We start from the raw sequence: 7,287 nt of genomic DNA, 5'->3' as shown, positions 1-7,287 counted from the left end.
TGTCTCTGACTTGCTCAAGCGTCACGACTCTAATAGACCTGTGCCGCAGCCCAAATTCATCTACCAAAAGCATCGTGGCTCTCAGAGGCAGCGCTGCGACCCTATGCTTCTTGATAGATTTACCTCTTTGTCTAATCGTAGCGCCACGAATCTAACTCCAAGCGACGTGGCTCAAATGTCTTTTTTTCATCAAATTCCATCTTTTTGACACCAAATGCATCCATTTATCAATTATGTCCCATAAATCTGAAATATTATCAAACACAGGCAACAAAACGTCATACTACACAAAAAATTACTGAATAAATCTCAAAAATTAAATAAAATAACCCTTTAAAACTCTATAAAAAACCCTCTATCAAACTCCCCCAAACTTAACTTTTACTAGTCCTCGAGTAAAATCTATTGACACTTTATAAAACAAACTATTCACACATATGAATCAAGTTTACCTAACAAGACTCCACCTCGGGAAAACCGTGCAATTCAAGCTCAGAATTTTCAACTACATTTCATCCAAAATTTCAATAAAATCAATTCAATAATCAACTTCAATCTTTGCTATGAAAATCAGCCTTAACCAATAAATAACACACAATAACAATACTATATGCATGTCAAATCTTCCAAATCATTCCATCAAAACCAAGTATTTTATATGCCTACATAATTCATCGATCTCCCCTAATATGATAACACATGCTCAAGAATCAGAAGGACTTTTAAGCTTATAACGAAAGGCTAAGGTAAAGGTGGATGAAAAGGTCATTTAGGCTAAAGTATACCATAAGCACACAACCAAACAAACCAATCTTGTATCAACTCTAAAACCCCAAAAACATTCCCCAACTTTCCCAAATTTTTTCTTTGAGAAAAAATTTATAAACTGAAATCTATATATTTGTTTTTCAATTCTCTTTCTTTTTTTATGATACTACACTCCCCAAACTTGTTTCTTTATATTGTCAATTGGAGTGTATTTCATTTTCAATATATATATATTCTTCTCTCAAATTCTCTTCTATTATTGACACAAATTTCTCAATATAAAAAAAATTACAATCCATCCCCCATTCACTTTTCATATGCTTATGGTTTACATTCAAGGGAAAGACAAATAACAATGTTTCAATTTAGCTCAAAATAAGTGTCGAACAACAAAAATTCACATTAAGCTCAAAATGTGGGTAACTAGGGATTTAATATATAAATGTTGGCTTGAAAGGCTCAATCAATTCCAATTTTTTTTTTTTTTTTCTTTTGTGCCTAAATCATCATCCTAAGCATGTATTATTCCAATTTCAGCTCAATCAACAAATTATGCAAGTTCTAGAATATTTTCACAATTTTGATCCACAAACCCACTTAACATGCATATACTAAAGGATTGTAAGAAATTTATTACTCAAGGATTTTATGACAGTCAAACTCAGATCAAAACTAATTACTAAATTACTTTCACCAAGCACACGAATTCTCATAGCTTGGAAAAAAAAAAAAAAGCACTCGCATCACATGTTTATAAGTATCATTGGCTTTCAAAACAACTTGATTCATAAGTATAAACACTAAAACCAATAAAAACAAAACAAATAAAACTAAAATAAACAAAACAAAGTAATCCCTCCCCTAAACTTAAATAACACATTGCCCCCAATGTGTTAAAGAAATTAAAAGGAAAAGAGAACTTACCCAATCACCATGTCAGTATGGTGGAGGAGGTAGTTGCTGCTCATATAGGTGAAACTCTAGAGGATATTGAAAATAAGACTGTTGTGCATCATTCAGGTTCCAACGACCAACCAAAGCATTCAGTTGATCGACGTGTGTATGCTCATATGCATTCCTGGCAATCCAATATTGTTGCATATGGTTATTTTGCTGAATAATATAATTCAACTAATCATTTGTATATTGGACATGAGGATTAATTGGTCCACAATTTGCCATCATCAAATCCTCATTCATAGCAGTTGTTACATTTTCCTCTGCATCCTCTGGTTGAATAGCCTCGGCACGCCGACGACGACGCGATCTTTGTTCCTCTGGATCAGAAACTGCTATAGGCGCAGAATGCCCATAAATAGTAGTCTGAGTAATAATATCTTGGACTCAGCCTTTAACATCAGATGAATGCATCAGAGCTCCATAAGTTCCACACAAATTCGTAATAAAACATCCATGCCCCAGTTCACCAGTTGTCGTTAGCCAACAAATAAACCCAATACTATTTCACAGCTGTTTTCCCACATCAATTTTCATCCCCTTCATTATTGCATAAACCATAAGCAATCTATCCATAGCAACATTAGAAAAGTGTGATGAAGGAATCAACTGATCACTCACAAAATACAAGAACACACGTGCTATTCGGTTAAGCTGATATCGATACATATGTTTGGGCTCATCATGTGTATAAGTAACTCTGTCCCCAGGACAACCAATGAACTCCACCACCACCTCATAATCAATCTCAGGGCATAAGAAAAAATTATACTCATCTTGCTCATTTGGGTAAGACTGCAGCTCATAAAAATTATTGAAGGTCACAACACTAACCGGCACCCGCTTCCCCCTCACAAAGTAGGCATTATTCTCTTTCTCAGGCCAGTTCACATAAAATGCATATACCATAGAAACATTAGGTTTAGGAATGTTGTCCACATTAACCAATGATTTCCAACCTCTATCTTGAAGGATCACTCTAATAGGCTCATAGGTTGGTTCATCAAAAGGCAAATTCTGAGAATCAATTCCTCTTTCTAGAACTAAACTTCATTTTCTTAATCTCTCATGTCTATCTTGAGCCTCTTTGCTTACAAACCGTGATCTATCATAAGAAACGGACCCACTAGATGATGATGCTCCATGACCCGATCTCTTAGGTCCCATTACACTTCTTAACAGTTAAATTCTATAGAAATTTTGACAATACCTCCCCTTGTTTTTTTTTCACTTCCCAATTCAACACCCAATCTAAATAATACAACTCTTATCCACCCAAATCACAATAATATATTGTCAAAAACACAAAAGCATTCAGAGAATAAGAGAAAAAATAATTACCCCCAATTAAAATTGGATAAAAGTCCTCAAGCTCTCCAAAGAACTCAAAATTAGGGTTTTGAATGGCGAGAATGTAATTGGAAGGAGATTTAAGCCAAAGTGATGATGGGAAAATGTTTGAATCAAGGTTATATGAAGATTATGAAAGAAATTGTGGAAATAATTGATGGGTTGGCCTGAAACAATGGTGTATGGAGGTGGGAATTTCAGTCTATGTATAGAAAATATGAGGAAGTGAGGAAAAACCAAAAAACTTACAATTTATAACAAATTCGCGACTAAGCGCTGCGACGCATGAGGTATAGCGCCACGACCCGTGTGAAATTTTGGTTTTAAATTCTAGGAAGGTGCGCTGCGGCGCCTGGGCACTCACGAAAATTCCTGGGCTCTTTGTCTGTGCTGCGCTGCGGCTCAAATGTAAGAGCGTCGCGACTCAAATTGGCTCCTGTAGAAAAACTTCATTTTGTTTACAGTTTTATAGTTTTTGCGAATTCCACGACTCATATTTACAATCTAAAGTCTAAGAGTCCATAATTCTAAAGAAAAACTAAACCAACATAAAAATTTAACACAAAACATAAAAATCATTGTCCAACTAAAATAAAAGAACAAAAATACTAAAAAGGACTTGGGATGCCTCCCAAAAAGTGTTGTCGTTAACGTCATTTAGCCGAACGCTTGTTTTCTTTCATATTTCAACTTGGATCAAGTCCACCCCTCACATCCTTGAGAGCCATAATGTCATGAGTTTGCCCTCATTTCTTGTTATTATAGTTTGGTGGAACTTTACCCCGCTCATGTAACATTTGAATCCTCTCACTAAAGAACATTTTTAAATGATGACACACCTTTTGCATTCCACTTTTAACCATGGATTTTTGCTTAGAGACTTCCAACTTGTTCTCTCCTTGTTTTACCACTTCAACTCTACAACAAGTTGGAATTTCCATTGCTGCAAAAACATTAAGTATTACCTTATCTTTTTGCACTCATAGCTTTAACTGACTCTTTTGTACACAGATCAAAGTTCTACCAGTAGCTAAGAATGGCCTTCCAAGAATTATTGGAATATTGTCATCTTTCTCCATATCAAGAATGATAAAGTCTCCAAGAAAGATGAATTTATCCACCTTCACCAATACATCCTCAATCACTCCACAAGGATGTTTGACTGATCGATCTACCATTAGCAAAGACACGGTAGTAGGGCGAGCTTCTCCCAAATTCAACTTTTGAAACATTGATAGAGGCATTAGATTCACACTGGCCCCTAAATCACTTAAAGCCTTTGTCGCCACTAAGCCCCCTATAGAACATGGTATATTGAAACTACAAGGATCTTTAAGCTTGGGAGGAAGTTTCTTTTGAATTATCGCACTGCACTCCTCAGTAAGTGCCACTATCTCATAATCCCCCGCCTTCCTTTTCTTTGAAAAAATTTCTTTCATAAACTTCACATAACTTGGCATTTGTTCAAGTGCCTCAACAAATAGGTTATTGATGTGTAGCTTTCGAAAGATATCCAAAAATTTAGAAAAATTCTTGTCAAGCTTATTCTTTTGAAGCCTCTAAGGATATGGGATCATTATATGGTGATCTATGCTTATTTCTGGCTACTTCTCTAAGTTCTCAGTAACATTTGACCCATTCACTTCCTTCTCCTCATCAACCACTTTTGGCTCTTTTAACTCCTTGCCACTCCTCAAGGATATTTGATCGTGAAAATATGATACGCAAGTATGCATAATCGATTCAAGTAATATAGATAGTAAATAAGATATCATTCCCACAAGGACTATCAACCAATTACTAATAAGTGCTTTTAAATTTCTATTTGGTTGTCGAAATTAGAATGATTTTTAAACTAAGACTTAAAATTGAAATGAACTTTGCAAAAATAAAGATAGATTCAATAATAAAAAACCTAGGGTGTCAACTTCATAAACTTTTTATTCTATTAATTATATTAATCAGTTATAAATTTCTTTATTCATATTCTAATAGCAGGTTAGCAAAAATCGATTCCTGTTCTTTTTCAAGATATAAGATCTCAACCTATATGCAGGTTTTCTACATCTCTGTGATAAACTTAAACGTATAGCGGGGATTAAGCATAGAAACCTAATTACTACACAAGTCATATAGGTATTTTCGTCCAATATGTAACCTATGCCTATATAACGATAGCATATTCAATTCTCATCTTTCAAATTTTGAATCAAAATCATAAATCAAGCAAATATTAATCAAGTATTTACTACCATTAAGAAAACATTATATAGATTAGAATAAATAAGAAGAATCAATAGAACATCATAATAAGATTAAATAAAAATCCATGTGACTACATTAAACCCTAGATAGAGAAAATTAGTTCATGGAAAAGAATAGAAAAATAAGTAAGAGAAGAAATAGAGGAACTAGAGAGAGGTCAAGAAGAAAAAGAGTGATCTAAAATAGTCTAAAGCATTCTTTTTATAGTGATATGGTTGTGAAAATATTTTTCTAGATGTTTCCATTTGTTACTTGATAATGCTCCAAAATATCTTTATTTGAATATCAAATCTCGTAACTCTAGCTTGCGTAATCTTGTAGGTCAAATATCACCACGTAAACGTTCGAATTTCACTTTTCTTGTGAAACAAGCTTTCGTAGGTCTTTGAATAAGCTTCCCAACGCCACCAAGAACACATAAATCGATAAGTGAGTCGGGAGATATGGTCAAAATACCGAAACTATCTCAGATTCAAAATATCTCTGATTTTTCCAACAATTTAAGTTTGAATTCTCTTTTATCTTCTCCAATCAATTCAAATAAATATCTTCTATTGTTTTTTCTCTTGATTAAAAATAATATTTCAAATCAATTTTGAAATATTTCTCAAATATCCATTTAACAAATGACAACCTGAAAAATACAACAACCACACATAAAAAGAACTAAACATATAAAATAATAATAATAAAACTAAAAAAATTAAGACTAAAAAGTATTAAAAATCTATCCTATCAATATTGCATTGCACTACTCTTTTGGGTTTACCTCAATAGTGCTTGGTAAGTTCCCTTGAGCACGGTTTTTCATCAAAGTAGCCAACTGCCCTATTTGAGTCTCCAAACTTCTGATAGATGCATTGGTTTCGCTCATAAACTGGTTCAGTACATCGGATCGTGCGTCAGGTTGTTTCATATGTGTTGGTTGATGTTGTTGTGGCTGTGGGGGTGAGTATTGTTGCTGACTTTGAGGGAAAGACTGTTGTGCAGCTTAATTATTTATCCATGAGAAGCTAGGATGATTCCTTCACCCTTGGTTATATGACATCGAAAAGGGGTTGTTGGTTGGTCTTTGAAAATTTCCTATATCTTGGACTTGTTCCATAGGTATATTATTCATATCCATGGCAGATCACTGATTTAATGGATGAGCACTCCCACATGCCCCACATAAACTTTGAACTTGCATGGTTTGGGCTGACAAGTTGCTCTGTTGTAACTGCTTCGTTAAAGCTGCCACTTGCGCTGTAAGCATGGAAATATCATCCAATTCAATCATACCAGCTACCTTCTTTGTTTGTCCCCTTTCAGTTGGTCACTGGTAGTTATTCATTGCCATCTCCTCTAGAAATTCATATGCCTCATTAGCACTCTTGCTCATGAACACACCTCCTGTTGCAGCATCTATTATGGTACGAGTAGTACCATTCAACCCATTATAAAAATTATGGACTAGCACCCACTTCTCTATACCATGATGTGGGCACTTCCTTAACAACTATTTAATTCTTTCCCATGCATCATACAACGATTCCCTTCTGTCTGATAGAAATTATTGATTTCCTCTCTCAACTTTGCAGCTTTTTTTGGAGGGAAAAACTTTGCTAAGAACTTCTGGGCTAACTCATCCCATGTTGTGATAGAATTAGCTTGCAATGAAATTAGCCAACTCTTCGCCCGGTCTCATAAAGAAAATGGGAATAATCTAAGTTTAATCGTATCGTCACTCGCCCCATTCATCTTAAATGTTGCACATAGATCTAGGAAATTAGCTATGTGCAAATTTGGATCTTCCGTGGGCAACCCTCCAAACTGAACAGGGACTGTACCATTTGTAATATTGTTGGCTTAATCTCGAAATTATTTGCAGCAATAGTGGGGTGCTAATGCATGAATGCACTCTTGTGACAGTAGGAAGTACATAATCTCTAAGCGTCCTTGGTCCTT

The 7,287-nt window shown here is 34.8% G+C and overlaps 1 non-coding gene across 1 annotated transcript; it reads left to right on the top strand.

The window, feature by feature from the left end:
• The first annotated feature begins 6,809 nt into the window (after positions 1 to 6,809).
• LOC133792843 (small nucleolar RNA R71) lies at positions 6,810 to 6,915 on the top strand. The gene has a single exon (XR_009874314.1). It is a non-coding gene; the product is annotated as a small nucleolar RNA R71 (small nucleolar RNA).
• Positions 6,916 to 7,287: the final 372 nt, after the last annotated feature.

Source organism: Humulus lupulus, chromosome 7, assembly GCF_963169125.1.
Source record: "Humulus lupulus chromosome 7, drHumLupu1.1, whole genome shotgun sequence".
Lineage (NCBI taxonomy): Eukaryota > Viridiplantae > Streptophyta > Magnoliopsida > Rosales > Cannabaceae > Humulus > Humulus lupulus.
This window is presented reverse-complemented; position numbering and strand designations above follow the sequence as displayed.